At 33.6% G+C, this 18,450-nt stretch overlaps 1 pseudogene; it reads left to right on the forward strand.

Annotated features, from left to right (window-relative positions):
* Positions 1-14,748, forward strand: part of LOC149186534 (exocyst complex component SEC15A pseudogene) — a 33,172-nt pseudogene extending 18,424 nt beyond the window's left edge.
* Positions 14,749-18,450: the final 3,702 nt, after the last annotated feature.

The following is an 18,450-nucleotide window of genomic DNA, read 5'->3' on the forward strand; positions in this document are numbered from 1 at the left end:
TTTTATGATATGCATATGTTCCCCACTTTGTTCTGAATGTAGTTTTTAATCGGTCTTCTGGATGAACAAGGATATAATTGTATCCTAAAAATCCATCTAAAAAGGAAATTAATTCAAAACCAACAAATGATTGCAGAATTTGTTCCTTTGATGGGAGAGGAAAATTGTCCTTTGGACATGCCTTATTTAGATTCCTGAAATCAATACAAATGCGAATATCACCATTTCTCTTTCTAAATGGTACAAGATTGGAAACCCATTTAGAATGTCTTACTGGAAAGATGATTTTAGCTTTTAAAAGTTTATTCAACTTGCTCTTAATTTGAGTTTCCAAATTCAGATGTATCTTCCTAATTTTTTTTTGAATGGGTTTAACATTTGGTACCATTTGGATGATATGTTGAAAGATGGAGGCATCATATGTTTTCAGATCTTGATAATTCTAAGCAAAGATATCTCTATATTTTTTCAACAGATGAATAAATGCATTTATTTCTTTAGATAAGAGACCAATACCTAAGTTAATATTTTGGAGTTTTGTATCAGATCCTAGGTTAACTAATTCAAATCTCAAAGTTGAGCTTTGAAGTTTGTAGTTGTTGACCTTTTTAAATTTGTCTTTAAGATCATAAAGATCCTCAAGCTTAACTACAGGTTTTGGTAGAGAATTTTTATCTTTTGATTCATTCAATTGCGAATCATGTTTGTCCTCATCAATTACTTAGTCAATATAGGATTCTTCGGATGTTAAAAAATCTAGGATATCTCTATCATCATTGAATACTCACCAATTGGTGACATTATTGGGAATGGATGGGCAAAAAATCAATTCTATAGAAAATCTGTCTGGACTAAAATCTTCAGAAGGGATTAATTTGGATGCAACATTGGCCAAAATATTAGCACTGGCATTTTGTATTATTGGTATTGGGGAAATATTGAATGCCACAAAATGTGAGGTAAGTTTTTGAATTAAGGATTTATAATGCCTAACATGGTTTGAAACATAATGAATATTGTTTCTCACTTGTTTTATAACAATTTCAAAATCACCAAAGACTTGAAGATATTCAACACCAATATTTATTGTTTTATACAATCCTTGTACTAATGCTTCATATTCTGCAATATTATTAGTACATTCGTTTCATTCTTAAAGAAGGTTATAGGTGAGAAGATCCGAGTTCCAACAATATTTCTAGAACTTGAAAAGGAAGGAAAAATCGTATTAGAACCGAAATCAGTCACAAAAACAAGAAATTGACAGCGACGTAATAAATCAATTTTAGAGTGTCTCATCAAGTGGAATAACTTAACCACTGAAGATTCCACATGGGAGGATGAGAATTTTATACAAAGGAATTAAGAACTACTCAAGCATTGAGGACAACACTTTTTGAAGGAGAGGAGCATGTTAGGTCCCTATACTACTAGTTTAACCCCTTATTGTTATTAGTTCAACTACCTTATTTTATTATTGTGCCCATATAGTCCCCATGTTTTTATTATTATGCCCCATAAAATCCCACTACTATTATTGTTGTGCCCCAAGAATATTATTGTTATGTAGGCTCTGATTGTATTGGGACCCATTAGACTCCTATATATAGAAAGGAGGTCTTGTCATTTGTATCATCCAAGAATTGTTCATTTGTGTAATGTAAAGGAGGTTACCCCCTCGAAGAGGCTGATTTTGAAGTCATTGATATATCTTTTCTATATTTTTGTGAGCTGGTTTCATAACAAGGTATTATTCCAGAGTATGATAGTTCCAAAAGATAAACTATAATCTAGTAGTAAATCCTTAGGTCCAAACTCTTTATTTTATATACCTTGGTGAAGAGATTTATAATTTATTGCTTAAAAAATTACTCCAAATGCCTGAACAAAGATACCTGTGTAGTTTTGACCTTGCTGCTTCTTATCTCCATTGAACCAAACTTTGTACTTCCCTTTGACTGCATTATTATTTTGTTTTCCTTAGTCGAATTCAGTGAGAAAATGAATTAGGAGTCATTTTATATTCATTCAATACCTAAACATACACGTCTATTGGGGGGACAACATGAGCCTGGATAGGTCGACCTGTCATCATTTGTTTAGATTTATTTTAAGATTACAAGGATTCTATTTCTCTAAATTTGGACAACCTAGGGTTATTTCCAGTCACATTTATTAAGTGTCTTTTATGGTAAATATGTCTCCAAGGAATATTATTTGGTTAGAAAAAATTTATATATAATTGATATAAGCATGTTTTCTAGGTCATAGCGCAAGACTAGTTCAAATTTTTGTTGATTAGAAGCAGTGCATGCTCATGTGAAATTATTGGAAATGTAGCAATTATCCTTAGATTATCAAGGCATTCATGAGTAGAGTCTAGTTTTCCTAGCTCTCGAAAGGTTGTGCCTTTTCTTTCATTGCACACTCATGTTGAGCTCCTCACTAGAACACTCAAATCCTTCATACAATGATTCATTCCTAATGGTAATCTGAGCAGTTAAAGAGAATTCTCTTTTTCCCTTTCATAATAACTCCTTGTTCAACCATGCCTTGTCCTTACATCAATGGTAATATCTCATATAATCTCTCCTGTGATTTGACATTAGTGACAATATTATCCAACAATCTCCACCTTTTTCATTAATGACAATACACCTATCACAACTCCCTTTGTTTCTGTGCTTCTTTTATTTTACTCCCCCTTTGAAATCATTGGAAAATGGGATGCACTATCAGCTGCTCCTTCTGTCAATAATTCTTCTCCTATCATATTTCTTCTTTATATTGCTTCTCCTTTCAATATTTTTTCCTTCTATAATTGCATTTTACTTCCTTTGTTAGTTTGTCCCCCTATCTTCATTAAGGTCACTACAAGCTTCTTGATGATCTTGAACTTATTCACCAATATCATCTACATTTACACTTATAACATGATAACCAAGTGGTTAATTTATTTTTAAAACATCCAACAAAATTGCTAAACTTGAAGTCAATCTCTGCCACTTAGGAAGACTATGAATCATTATAGTAGGATTGCAAAAGTATTCCTATAAACCCCAAAATGTCTTGGAAATGCTTTGCTAAGAACATCCTACTCATTTTCAATGTACCCAAAAACCTTTTTTCATTCCTTTATTGTTGACATCTCAATCAAATCTTCAAATAACTAAAATATGAGGCCTTCTTTTACATTAGTCATTTGGCAAAGATAAAGCACAATATCCAGAGTCCTAGCTACAAAATGTATTCCATACTTTTTTTCTTTGGTCATGGATAGAAATGGGAACATGGTTTCTTTCCTTAGGAGACTAATGTTGATAGAGTTGAACTCTTAAATAAGGATCAAGAGGGGTGATGTCTTCTGTCATTTTCTAAACCCTATTGTTAACTGCTCCTTTTCTCCTAATGGACTCTTCAATTTTGTTATGTTTTTTCATTTCAGTAAGGAATGTCAAATGGAAGTGCATGTATGTCGTGAACTAATGTTTTTGACTTAGAATTCCTTTTTCAACATTCATTACAACCTTAGGCTTTGATTGGAGATGATTGTTATTAGATAACAAGCCTTGATCTTCATTGCATAATGTATGCAAGTTGGAGATGTGAAAAGATTTTGATAAACTAACAATGTAATCAATAGCATTTTTCCAGTTTTATTGATTAATTTAAAAAGAATAAAGGACTTGTAAGGATTTGGTTTTGTAGTGATAGCTGAACATTTAGCTTCCAAATTAATTTTGTTTCCACTTTTACTAATAGGCCCACAATAGGAAACTTATGATCACAAATAATCAGTGAATATAAAGAAAATTTTAACCTATTGAGTTTCCTTTCGTTCATAAATGACTAATATGCACAATAGCTTCTCTATATTGATCAAGATCCCACTAAAAAAAGAATTTTGAAAGTAGTTGTTGAGACAAGACCTGAATGTTGTAAGCCTATTTGTAATGCCTACTTATGCTTCTTCATCTGCAAATACATTATTTCCTTTAGCTTTTGTCTTATTTGCTTGAATCAAGGACTTTTGTTTTTTTCTTTGTTTGTTATGGTATATTCATAACTATATTTAGCTTTCAAATGTGTAAAGAGAGTGGGGGTATCTTCTTGTTTTCTTTTCCAAACTTTGGTAGGATTCTTAGATAAATTTTGTTCTTTGATTTGTTTAGGAACACATTTCATGCCAATCCTGCAATCTCGCGCCATGTGTCCAAAATTGTGACATTGATAATATTATACATTGAACCTAAATATTAGAGTAGTTGAAATGCTATTGGGGATTCTATCTTGTCTACTTGGAATATTCCTTCTAGGGTTTTAATGATAACCTTTCCTATCATCCTTGTACTATGCTTTACAATCTCTAGCTTTATGATTGAAATTGGTGCAAGAATTACAATAACCAGATAAAATTATTATGTACCTAGATCAGTAGCATTCTCTTGACCTTTTGAAGTTTCTCTACCTTGGAGGAGCCTCAAAAAAATTTCAATCGTTATTGTTTCTTCCATTGGGTATTAATTCCTTGAAATCATCTACATGGCTTCTTGGTGAAGTGGTTCTTATAGACTCATCTTGATTCCTTTTCTTGCTTTCACTGGGACTAGAGCTCTAAAGAATATGGCTCTCAAGTTTTACTTTGATTTTTCTTTTAGGTGACTTAGGTCTTTCATCATCTTTTCATGAGGTCTCACATGTATAGCCAAAAAGTTATTTGTCAAATGGTGACCTTTGGAAACTAACAATGTTATCTAATGCTTGTGTGCTCTTCAGATTCTTATATAGCTTGTCAAATTCATTTCTCAAAGAGACAATCTCTTCTTCAAGTTTCTCACATTCTTCCTTTTCTTTCATCACTTGGGTCTTCATTAATTCTTTTTATTTCTTTGCTTCTTCTATTTTAACTTTTATGGAGTTGACTTCTTGTTCATATCTCCTTTTTCTAATGCAATTTTGTTTCAATCTTTCTAAATTCCTTAGATATTTCTTCTTCTTGGAGCCTTAGGAGAACAATTTCTTCCTTTGTGTGGTCAAGGTCTTGATTTTTTTCTTCAATGTCTTATACATGCTTCTTAAGTTCTTGATTTCCTTTTTTCAATCTAATTATTTCTTCTAGAGATACATAAGTTTTTCTTTAAGGTCTACTTCAACTTCTACTTCAAAAGTTTCTTCATCTTCATTGTATTTACGCTGTTGGTTCGTTCATCTATTTCCTTTAACTCTTGATCATTTTTTTGTTTAACACATTCTGGTTTTGGCTTAGCTATCACAAGGGAAAATTCCTTTGCATAAAGCTTTTGCATCTTTTCTGAAAGAATTTTTCCTGAAGAACATTAAACCATATTAATTTTTATAGAATATGATAGGCCACTCAATATTTATTTCATAAATTTTGCATTATATTCTTTTTAATCCTCTGTAGTTGTCCTTCTAGTAACCACTGATTCTCATACTTCACAACCAAGAGTCATAAAAAAGAACTGCATTTTGGAGCTCCATAATACACCATTTGTTTCATTAAACAAGGGAGCTTTGAGAACCTAATTCACTTTTGATTTCATGATTGAGGAGGAGATATCTTTAGAGGGTTTGGATGATTTCTTCCTTGACTTTTCCATTTTTGTTCCTAGGATCTACTTTCTAACTGTTAGGTTGTGATTGAAGGTACGTCCTTTGATACCAATTGTTGGAAATACCGGGGGGGTGAAGTAGTATTTCTTTGCAATTGTTATATTATGCCAGTTAAGATCACTAGTTAAGCCAGAACACAAGATGTAGAGAAATAAAATAATTTCATTAATGAAAATAATGAGGACTCCAATCCTCTTATACAAAAATTCAAGCTTCAATTTGTACAACAAGAACTTTAACTCCTTCAAGGCTCCAACCTTGAATGAGGACTCCAATCCTCAATTACAAATCTAGGCTCCAACTTGGTCTCTCACAAGGCTCCAATCTTGTATGACGACTCCAATCCTAAATTATAGATTTAGGATCTAACCTGATATTATCTCAAGGCTCCAAATGATATGCTCCAAAGGATCTTCAAAAGGTGTTCAACATTTTTCAGTAGTCTTCTCCAAAATTTCTTTCACTGGCCACCTTATGATCTCTTCAAAGACAATTTTAGGGTTTTCTTCAACAGTTACTTCAAAATTGGTTTTTTCACACTTTGAGTTCTAGCCAAAGCTCTGCTTCAAAAGACACTTTTCACTCTTCAAGGTCTTGTTCAAAGATCTACTCTATGAAAACATTCTTTTACCTTTTTAAGATCTTCTTCAAAAGACAGTTCCTTATTCTTTAAAGTCTATTGTAACGATGACTGCGAGTTTGTTTAATAATTGTATTCAATTAGCTCCCAAGTGCACTTTAGTAAAAACATATTCCCTATTCTAAATTATTTAAGGGAGCTCGGACAAAGATGTTGCAGATATTCCCTAGCATAGGGACAAGAATTTTCTCCACAGGAGGAGGTATATAGATCCAAAGGACTAATCAAAAGTTTTCTTTAACTGTACGTCAAGTTCTTCTTAAGACATATTTACATCACTTCAAGATCCTATCTTTACAATATCAACCCTTCTTCTAGAAATATGTCGTTTTATGACATGGTGTTAAGTCCAACCTCTTCCCTTTGTCCACAACATGTCTACCTTGAGAAACTAGGTTAAGATCTGCAAAGAAGGTTGAATTTCATCCTACAAAAATCCAAGACTATATCATCGTCAAACCTCAAAAGATCTTGTCTTGATCAAAATATATTACATTGGCCTTCACTCTTCAGATTATAGACTTCTCTTTATAAGGATCCCGGGCTAGATATCTCAGACTATACCTCTAAAATATTTCATAGAAAGGATTTGTCTTAGGAATATACTTCGAATCTGTCTTAGGAATATGTCACAGTAACTTCAATTTTTTTTCAACCACAAAATACTTCGGATCTGTCTTTTTTCTTCAAAATGGTTACTCTGACATCGTCGAGTCTTCTACTTCCAAGATGGTCGAGGTTCCTACTTTGATATGGACGTGTCCTTTATTCGAAGAGGTTAGAAACTTTTGTTTCGAGAGGCAACAACGAAGGTATTTTCCAGTGCATAATAGTTCCAAAAGATAAAATGTAATCTAGTAGTAAATCCTCAGGTTCGAACTCTTTATTTCATATTTCTTGGTCAATATTTGTGTAATATATTCTTTCAAAAATTATTCTCAAAATTCCTGAAGAGAGATACCCATGTATTGTTGACCTTGCTGTTTCTTATCTCCATTGATCTGAGCTCTGTAATTCCCTTTGAATTCATTCTTATCTTGTTTTCCTTGATTGAATTCAATGAGAAAATGAAGGAGGAGTCACTTTATTTATATTCATTCAATACTTGAACAAACACGCCTATTGGTGGGCCGACATGAGCCTGGATAGGCTGACCTATCATAATTTATTTATATTTATTTTAAGATGACAGGGCCACTATTTCCCTAAATTTGGATAGCCTCAGGTTATTTCCAGTCAAATTTCTTAAGGTTCTTTTATGGTAAATATGTCTCGAAGGAATATTATTTGGTTAGAGAATATATATATATATATATATATATATATATATATATATATATATATATATATATAGATATATAGATAAAACCATGACTTCCAGGTCACAATGCAAGACTTGTTCAAATGTTTGTGGATTAGAAGCAATGCACGCTCATGTGAAATTATTGGAAACATATCAACTTTCCTTAGTCTATCAAGGAATTCATGAGTAGAGTCTAGTTTTCCTAGCTCTCGAAAGGCTACAAGACTTTGATCACATTGCACACTTATGTTGAACTCCTCACTCACACACTCAAATCCTTCATACAATGAATCAATATTAATGGTAGTTTGAGCAGTTAAAGACAACATTCTTTTTTCACTTTCGCAATAACTCCTTGTTCAACCATGCCTTGTCCTTACATCAATGGTAATATTTCAAATAATCTCTCTCACACTTTGACATCAATGACAATATATCTAACAATTGAAATTTTGATCGTGACACCTACTTTATATTTTTCATCTATTATTTATTTTTTCCTAGATGTTCTTTAGGTGCATTAGGGTATTTCATGCTCCACTCATATATGAGATCAAATCTTGAGGATGATACTTTAATTAACATTCCTCTTTTTCTTAACTCCCTTAGCATGTTGGGAAATGGAGCCATTACTTGATGTATGACCAAAATTTCATTATAGGCAAGACCCATAGCTTACTCTAACACCTTAACTTCTTCAAGAATAGATGCCTACAAACCCTCACCTCGAGAGTGTGTGATAAAAAAAGTTTGTTTCTCATTTTGTAACTAGAGATTCTTTTGCTAAGAAATGGCCAAATTTTCTTTTATATCTTTGACCGCCTTTGACAATCAATCTATGTGCCTCTCTTTGGCAGCTACAAAGGTAGTTCTGGAAGAGGTTATTACTCTAGGATTCATTGTAGTGTCCATCATTATCTCTCTTTCTATAGTGACTGATATGGATTTTCCTGGATCCTTGGCCCAACATCTATGACTTTCTTATTTGATTTTACACTTAAGTTGATCAAAAGTGAGTCTCTTGAGATCCAATACTACTTCCTCTTCTTCCCTTGTGATGCCTTGTTCGTGCCTTGGTTGTATCTCTTCATTTTGCTAGATAATATAAAAGGAAGGACTAGTTGTTTCTTTGTGGATGTAGCCCAAATTGGGTGAACCATGTATATCTGTGTCTCTCTTGTTCTATGCATTTCTTTATTTATGTTTCTACAATATTTTGTGTATTTCATTGCTCCATTAATTAATTTCTAACATGTTATACCTTTGCTTATTTTGCTTTCCCTTGTTTTCCTTTAAGATTAAATACTCTTGCTTCCAATCTCAAGCTCTCTTGTGTTTCATGCTCTGACTTCTACCCTTGTTCAACTTTCAAAAATAATTTCAGTGCCTTGTAACAATTGTCAAATTTTTTTTCACCTTTTCCTCCTCCCCTTCAATGGCTGAAGTATATATCCAATTATATCCAATAACTTTTCAATTTCACATGGCGATGCCTCTTGGATCAGATCTATGGAAATTCATTTTGCCAAATCTAAATGATTGCAATTCTTTGACATCTGCTTCTACTATTTTGAAATTATTGAGGGAGTAGGTTCCAATATCAAGTGGGAAGATAGGCCACAAAGCTATCTTTTCTTTGACCAAGGTCTTGTACAATCCTATAGTGAGTTGGTAAGCTACCTCCTGCGACACAACTTTGTTTATAATAAATGTAGGCAGAGCATGTGGAGGTTTGTATGCATTGCATACTTTAATTAAAGTTCAGTCGACAAGGGGAAATCAATCCACAATATCATGTAGAGAAGCTTTGGCTCTGTTGGACATGCATGGAGGCTCTACACCAAAGAGTATATGATACATGGGAGAGATGAAATATTCAACTATCTTCTCATGCATTCCCCTATATCCAGTATTCCACAAAATCTTAAAATAAATGTGCACAGGTTGTTCTTGATCAAAAATCCATTTTAAACCCAACCCTTCAAAGTCACATTTTGCACACACAACATCCAATAGGTAAGATTCCATATAGAATTTCAACTGCTACCCTTCTAATGGATTCTTTGTTGCATGGACATTAGATCTATTGGATGTGAACATGTTTTCCCAATTGAAGATTGTTCCTTTAGTGGTGCATGCATGAATTAATGGAACCCAACTCTCCTGAAAGGTCTCTTTGCTTGATTTTCAATAAAGCCTACTTATCATAACCGCTAGCATTTGATAAACCTTCCTGTGTGATTTAGTCTTATAAATCCCATTTGATTTGTGCCTAAAATTACTTGGCCCTTGCTACCAAGACATCAATACATCTTTAGTTGATCCATCAAAGCTAGCAAACCACATGGTATTGAAAGTCTCTTGAGGTTTGGGAAGCTTGTAATAATTTTCTATATCGACTACTATGAATGATGCCACTAATTCTCCTTGATCACTTTTGATTATAAATTTTTCCTCATATGTATGTTGAATATTCCATTCTAAAGTCTCTGCATGAGGGAAGACTAGGGGGTGTGTGGCAACTGTGTGCAACAAAGACTTCTTCACATTAATGTAAACCTAAAAATATTCCTCATCCTATGGAATATACTTCCTAGAGAACTTTGAGTAGATGTCACCCCAAGTAAGTTTTGTTGTCTTGTCAATATAACAAGCAATATCACCATATAGTGGCAATTTAGGAGGGTTGTCCACAACTCCTTCTATGTTTCTTTCCACTCTACCAGAACTTCTGTCAGATCCTCTTATGATGGTTGGAACCATTTCTCCAGAAGAAGAGGATATGATGAGGCAATCCAAATTAATTGTACCTAACATCTAAAAAATATTCAATGTAGACATAAAATGTTAGATTACTTATTGCAAGTCTGGAAAGAAAAAATTCAGTGGTTTAGGTTGTAATTTTGAGACAACAGGGTTAGGTTGCATATTGCATCAGCAATGGACAAGATAGGCTAGTTTCAGATCATGTTTATAGGCAAGTCGCATATTTAAATTCTATCTCATTCGCAAATCCAAATTCCAGTGTCACTGAGGACTAGAAGTGCAATTTGTGACTTGAGGAATAAAGGAATTTTACTCAAGATGTAGACACAAATCCTAGTATCATTGATGCTTGAGAATGCAATTTGTGACTCTGAGGAAGGGAGGATGCCTAGTCTAGTCACATATTTAGATCTTCACATCATTGAGGCTTGTAAATGCGATTTGCAACTTAAGAGAGGGAAGATGCCTAGTCTAGTCACCAATCACATTTATAGATTATTGAGGCTCTAAGTATACACTGGAATCACGATTTGTGATTTAGTGGAAAGGAGTATTCTCTATAAATCACAAATTCAAGGATTGATTGCGCTATGTAATGAGCTATATGATTCAATTAAGATTTCAACTAATGGACCATATGAATTCGACCAATAAACATATATGATTTCCCCCAAATGAATATATATGATTTCAACCAAGTGAACACATACGATTTCATCAAATAGACTTATACAATTTCACCAATAAACTCATACGATTTCATCAATAAACTCATACGATTTCACGAGTAAACTCATACAATTTCATGCTTCATAATTGGGAAATCAAAATGACACTTAGCCGATGAAATGTGGGTTAGATTCAAGGTAGAAACCCTTGCAAAAGATATGATGGGTGAGGGTTTGAAAGGATGGAGGCTAAGTCCTGAGAATCGAGTAGGGATTCAAGTGTTTATGCAGGGGCACAATTTAGATAGTCAAGGGAGAGAGTGAGAGGATTCATATGTCATGAATGGGCATTAAGAGAAACAAAGGAGACACATCTTAAGAGTATAAATATTCATGAGAAGGGGTAGATAAACTGCTTAGATGCCCCATGAGTAAGACAAAATTAATGATGGTAGGGGGTGCATTACTTACCAGGCAAAATTGCAGTGGGTGGCATGTTGTTGAGAGTTATAGAATAACTATGTCTAAGATTGGGAGGAACATCCTTAGTTAGCAACCAGATAATGATTTCACAAAGATAGGTATTCTCATGTTTATGAATACCTTAATGTGGTTTATTATGTGTAATTTGTATTTAGTATTTGCTATTGTTATTATGGTAAATGTGATGCATAATATGTTTTTGTTGGTTATACCTTAACTACACATGTTTATATAGGATGCCAAGCTTGCATATTTGTTTATATGCAGAGAATAATTATTAATTGGTATCAAAGTTTCTTAATTACAGAATTAAGAACCAAGTACAATGGAAATTTGGAATTTTGAAGTGTTGGAGTTAGAAGAACAATCACATGCCTTTGCCTAGGGTGGTTAGAGGACATGACATTCAACTATACACATATTTTGAATCATGATAGAAGAACAATCACATGCCTTTGCATGGGGTGGCTAGAGGATATGACATTCAACTATACACACATCTTGAATCATGCTAAAACTATGTTGATGTTTGGAATTTTTACCAATTTCTTAGTAAATTTATGGTCCAATAAAAAAATATGTCTACTAAAAAATTAACTCATAAAGTTACAAAATTAACTTAATCCTTTCAAACTTATAAATTTAAGTCAATCCTTAAAAAACTTTATATAATTAATTAATTAATAATAATAATCTAATTTTAAGGTTACAATTAAGCCACAAACCAAATTGCTATATAAAATCCATTTATTCCTAAAACAAAGATAGTTTAACCTTTAAAATTTATGTAGATATACATACTATGCCAATTTGAAGTTGAACCTATAACCTTGTGTGATATATCTAAATAAATAATTTATAATATAATAATATAATATACAATTTCTTATCAAATTTATAATCAAATAACACTATAATAATATAATATACCATTTCTTATCAAATTTATAACCAAATAATGCAACAAAATGAATTTGATAACCAAATAACACAACAAAATGGGGCTATTTTTTCAAAAATCACATAATTGAATAATCATCTAAATCCACTAATTTGTAAAATAGATACACAATGGAAAATTTGTGACCTAGAGTGTGACATTCCAATTCAATATCAAAGAGAAAACAACAAAAAATACTCGATTTTCCATTCCATTCCTTTGTGGGTTAGTTGGAAATCATGATTGTCCCTCCAAAAATTAGTGTTGTGTTTTCTTAAGCCGTAGTATTTAGCATCAAAATTTTTTGATCGGCCAAGCAACCACAATGATCATGGATTCTTAACCAAACTTGCAGACCACCAAATGTTGGAAGGTGCCAGGTAGGTAAACGAGAGAGGGGAGGAATAAGGGTATTTAAGGGAGTGGCCGTTGGAATCTCTAACACTGCTTAAAGAAAATAGGTGGATGCACCAGGTTTCGGGTTCAAATTTTGTGTACGGGATATTCTAACTTGTTGGGTTAGTAAAAAAGCCATCTACCCAAATGGAGATCCAGGTAACAATTAATTTTTCTCACCTCACTTTGTGGTTTCGTTCATTACAAACTCATTAATGCAGGGTTTGAAACTTTGAATGAAATATATATAATGAAGAAGGAATTCCTGTTTTGTGATTTTTTCACCTATTTTCCATTCAACTATTACAAAATCATTAATGAAAGGTTTGAAACCTTGAATGAAATATATATAATGAAGAAAGAATACTTGTTTTGTGAGTTTTTCCCCTATTTTCCATTCAAATACAAGGGGAATGATGTTTGGGGTTTTTAATGGAAAGTTATTGAATTTTTTGATCCGGTATCGATGATTAATTAACCCATTTAGAAATGAGGGCGAGGGATGTTTGGGCTTTTGATGGGGAAAGAGTTGAATTTTTTGAACCAGAATCAATGACCAGTTGACCCTTTCGAGGATTAAGATTATGCACATACGATAAAATGTAGAATAAAACCAAGAGGATATGCATGGTAGAGAATGGGGGTGACAAAGGGGAGGAATTGGCCTTAGCCTCTGCATCAGGAATGGAGAGGATTTGGATTAAATATTAGACAATAATTTGAGGTTGGGAAACTAGAATCTCTATTGCATTAGCTCAAATATTTTGTCAAGAAAAAGGAGATTGAAATAGATGACTTATGTAAAGTTCATTATGAGGAATTCATCCTTGATAACAAAAAATATGAGCATATAGTGATGAAAAAGGAGTATGAGTACAACATGAATGCGTTGTCATTCCATTTATAGACATTAGATATCATTTCTTCTTTCACCTACATTGCACTATTTTCATCTATGGTGCTTGATTGTTGTCGCATTGTGAGGTCTTTCATAGAGGATTTTGTGAGCTATCTGTCCTATGGAGGTCACATGGACTTCTATTTTGTTGTGAATAAGTATCTAGATAATATTTTGGTCAATGTTATGAAGAGGCTTTACTCAAATTGATCAACATTTCCATGCGGGGGGTATCTCATGCCATGCATATTGCTGCCAATATGATAGTTTTGGAGCGAGCTCGTGACTTTTTTATTTAGCATGCTACCCAATTTTTTTGCATTCCTACGTGCGTGGTAGAAAGGCTGCATGTTGCATTTTTAGCTGAAATTGGCTTAAAGAACTCTCAAGATGCTACACATGAAGCGATGTTGAGACTAGTCAAGTCTAAGGTGGATGAGTTTATGTTGGTAACTGACAACATCAATTGGAACCCAGATAAAGTTCCACAAAATGGAAGTGAGTATCCAAATATGGTGGTAATTTACTTGGAGAAATTGGTTTCTACATCACAACAAATATTACCATTAGATGCTTTAGAGAAGGTAGAAAGGGGAGTGTTGAAGCACATATCAGACTACTTCATGGTGACACTTATGAGGGACAATGTCAAAAGATTCAATACCAATGCTTTAATGGGTATTGATAATGATTTGAGAGTGCTAAAGTCCTTTGTTGTGGAGAATTCCAAAACATTGGATTGAGTGAGATTCACGGTGCTACAACTTTAAACGACTGCTTGGCAAAAGTGCGACAGCTGGTTAATATTTTATTGAGCAACCAACCAGAGAAATTCGTGAACCTTGTTATAGGGGAGAAACACTACAATTCTTTTGATTATAGAAAGGTTGCAATGATTTTTGGAAAATTCATAGATGCACCTGAAAGGCTATTTGGAAGCTTGGGGGTAGGAGTTTAAAGAAAAATTCCAGAAAAAGGTCCATGGATACATTAGTAAGGAGATTGAAAGATTTCAACTAATGGATTCAATGGTATGTTTCAAGTCACTACTGGAAACACTGGATGTTTAATTTCTATTCATGCTCTTGTGTCATTAGATTAAAGTTTGTTTACATGTTACAGGTTTATAGAAATATTCTTTTTGTTTCTCAGAGTGTTTAGGAAAAATACAATTTGTTGTATGGATTATTTGTCTAGCTACAAAAGTTAAAAGCCTTTGTAAAATCAACAGATTAGCCCATGAGACTCTGTGAATTATATCATTAATAAAATATTCTTTCTGATCTACTATGTAATGTGCAATATTGTTTTGCCCCTTTCCCTTTATGTTTTTACTTCCCATTTTATATTTATTTGTCTTACATGCATAGGAACCTCCTTGCTTATGACAACCCTTTGAATATGGTCCTAAATCAATTTCTGTAGGGTTGATCTATAAAGTGCAGTCAACAAGCATCTTCAATAAAACTGAGCATCAAGAATGCCTTTAATTTGTTAAAATATGTGTAAACTTGGAAAAATTAACCATTTTATGATTTAAAATGAAATAAGGTGCATAAATACAAAAGATACTCTAGAAACCTTTGACCAAAGAGGAGGCAATGGTTCTTGAATAAGGCTTGAATGGACACAAAATTTGGGATGATTGAAATCTGTATTTATATTTTTGAAGGGAACGGTGGGGAGTTTTTATTGGTAGAACATGGATATTGAAGCTATATCACTTCCAAGCACAATATTTTCAAATTAGTTAAGTGTTGAACATAATTATCGAAGCTTCTCTCTTTAGGAGTGTTGCTTTTCCTAGCTTTACCTAACCAACATTATTATTGTGAGGTATCTTTCAAAGTTGGATTCTATTGTGTCTTAACATTCTATGTTTGTATTTAATACCTTGTAATATAATTGGTATTTGATATAATATAAAAAGGATAGAAAATTAAATTGTAATGATGATGTTGTTATATGTATAAGGTCATGATTGCCAGAAAAGGGCTATAATGACTACATATACAGTCCCCTGGACTGTGGTAAATCACCATCCAACTTACAAATATCAAATAGTCTATAAAAACAATGTCCAATGTGGACACTTGTAGGATAAAATGATGTATGAAAGTGTTATCAAAATGAAGGTTGTGATTTTGAAATTTCTGGGGTGAGGCAATAGAACCCCATCTGCTATCTAGTCCACACTACTCCCAATATCACATCTCTTCTTTCCCAGTCTTAAACTGTGCAGATTTACTTGTATCCTTTTCACTCTTACCCATCCTTACTTTTCTCTATTCCAAGCAACTTGTGCTTCCCATCTATGCCTCGTTTCACCTCTCTTGTCTCTGCCTTCATGTCCCTGTTGCATATATCCCATCCCCACTTAGTACTAATAAGTTAAATATTGACCCCTCTAGCTCAAGATCAGGAAACTACCTTTGGAAAATATCATCAAAATCTTCTTTCAAGGAGCAGCTACTGGTACATGATTGTTTCTTTCTATTCCTTGTTTCACTTCTCTCCCTTACTATAACCACCTTTCTCCACTATTTTTTGAGATGGCCCAGGTTATCACTTATTAGTAGGCCTTCCCATGCCACACTCGAAGAGGGGTTTGTGGGGTTCTGATAAGAATAGAACACCTCCTCCTCCACTAGGCCTAGATTTCCTGGAAGCCCCATTGGAAAATTCACATTGGAAAAGATACTATAATAATTTGTTCAAAGTATGCTTCTCTGTTTTCATGGCATTTTCCATTACATCAATCTTCCCATTTGGATGGTGAATATTTACTTGACAACCTCATGCTATCCATCAGTGTCAACAAAATAGAAAGTTTAGTTTTTACACCAAAATCACATGCTTACTATAGTTAAAAGATTCAGTAGAATCCCCTGATTTTGTGGTTCCAACTTCCTACTACAACAAGGCATATCTAGCTCCTTCGTTAATTTCAAATTTCAATTCCATGAATCCATAGTCTAGTTTCATAAATCTCAAGTAACTTTCTTTTTCCATGGTTCACTATTTTATAGAGATCGTTTTCCATCTTCATTAACTCCACTGTTTCACTCAATTGACCCTCTTTGATTGAGTTTGAATAGTTATGTGCATTGATCAACTTTATCATCTTCACAAATAATCCTGTAAACAAATCTTGATTCTCCTCTCTTGCCCCGTGATATTTCAATATGTTTTATACTATTCATTGCAGGGCAATGACACACTCAAAATTGAAACATAAAGGATGATCACTGCAAGGCATCGATACCCAAAAGCCTAAAATGTGAAAATTGTAACCTTTTTGCAGGGAAATAACTACTACAAAATTGAGATAGCTTGGCTAGAGATGAATATCTGTATAAATATGTATTTAATACTTTAAGTTTTTACTATACACTTACTTGTTTGTTCAACACAACCTTTTCTTTGTGATTATCCCACCAGAGCTAGTTGATGAAGGTGACTTAACATGGAATCATGTTTGGACTAAATTTCTTTTCTAGAGTTTGTGGGTGAGGAGAGAGGGTGAAAGGTTTGTCAATGGCTTGCACTAGAGGTCTGTCAATGACTTGGACTAGAAACGATGGGCACACAACCATGCCCTCCCAACATGGGAACAATACAATGAAACTTCATCTAGTGATTGATGTTCCATTGAGGGCATTGAAGGGCTTATGGCACACAAATGCTTTCACAAGGATTGAGAGCTTGGGAATTGCATTTGTAGATGACCTCCTATGCATGGAAGTTTACATTTCATTAGATAATTTCTCACCCAAGGTTACAATGACAAGTCACAAAGATTGCAAACCAATATTGAGTGATGACATACATGTAGGGCATGCAAGTGAACATGGACATCACAAACCCTAAAGCAAGGAAGATGGGTGTCAATTCTCAGAAATATAACTCAAACCCAGTGAAAAACCAAGTTTGCTAGTTGGTGACAAGGGTTAGTTAAGTGGTTTGGGTAAGTTTTCTAAGGTTTATAAAGATTTTAAACATTGATCAAGTGTGGGTTCTATGTAATTGGTTTTATGACATTATGATTCTTTACTTCCTAAAAATGCAAGTTCATTGTTCATTTTTAGAGGCATTCTTTTCAGCAGCATTGTACCAGCAATGTAACTATGGGATCTTGGTAGGACTCAATGGTTCAAGCAACACCTTGTTTATCATGCACAAGAGAGGTAGTGATGGAGATCCATGCAATTATATTTATTTTTTCATGTTGATTTTTTCTCATGTACTTGGAGGTGTGTTTCATTGTTGCATTCACATATTTGGAGGCACTATGGCACATGTGGCAACACTTAATCATTTGTGGAATTTGTGGCAAAATATTTTGATGCATGTTTCTCCATTGAATAATGCCTTTGGGGAATATTTATAGTTGTGAGGCATAATTTACATATATGGAGGAAATATGGACCCAATGGCATGGTCAAATAGCAATATTATAGACATGAAGAGGAGTTCCCTACCCTATTAGGTGTTGGATGGTTTTATGGCATAATTAAATTTCAAATGCACAAGAGAAGAGGTGTGCTCCAGTTAAAAAAAGCATCTGAGTCACTTTCAAGGAAAATATGGCACATAATCCTATGGTGTTCCAATTTGAGAGGAGCTATGGCATATTTCATGAAGAAATGGTCAAAGATGCTTCCAGGACCTCCTCTACACCTTTGTTCGAAGCATACACTCCAAGAGAAGAACTTTTTGCAT

This window comes from Pinus tabuliformis, chromosome 3_1, assembly GCF_031772625.1.
Source record: "Pinus tabuliformis cultivar Carrire ecotype Pingquan chromosome 3_1, CPIR1, whole genome shotgun sequence".
In the NCBI taxonomy this organism is placed as follows: Eukaryota; Viridiplantae; Streptophyta; class Pinopsida; order Pinales; family Pinaceae; genus Pinus; species Pinus tabuliformis.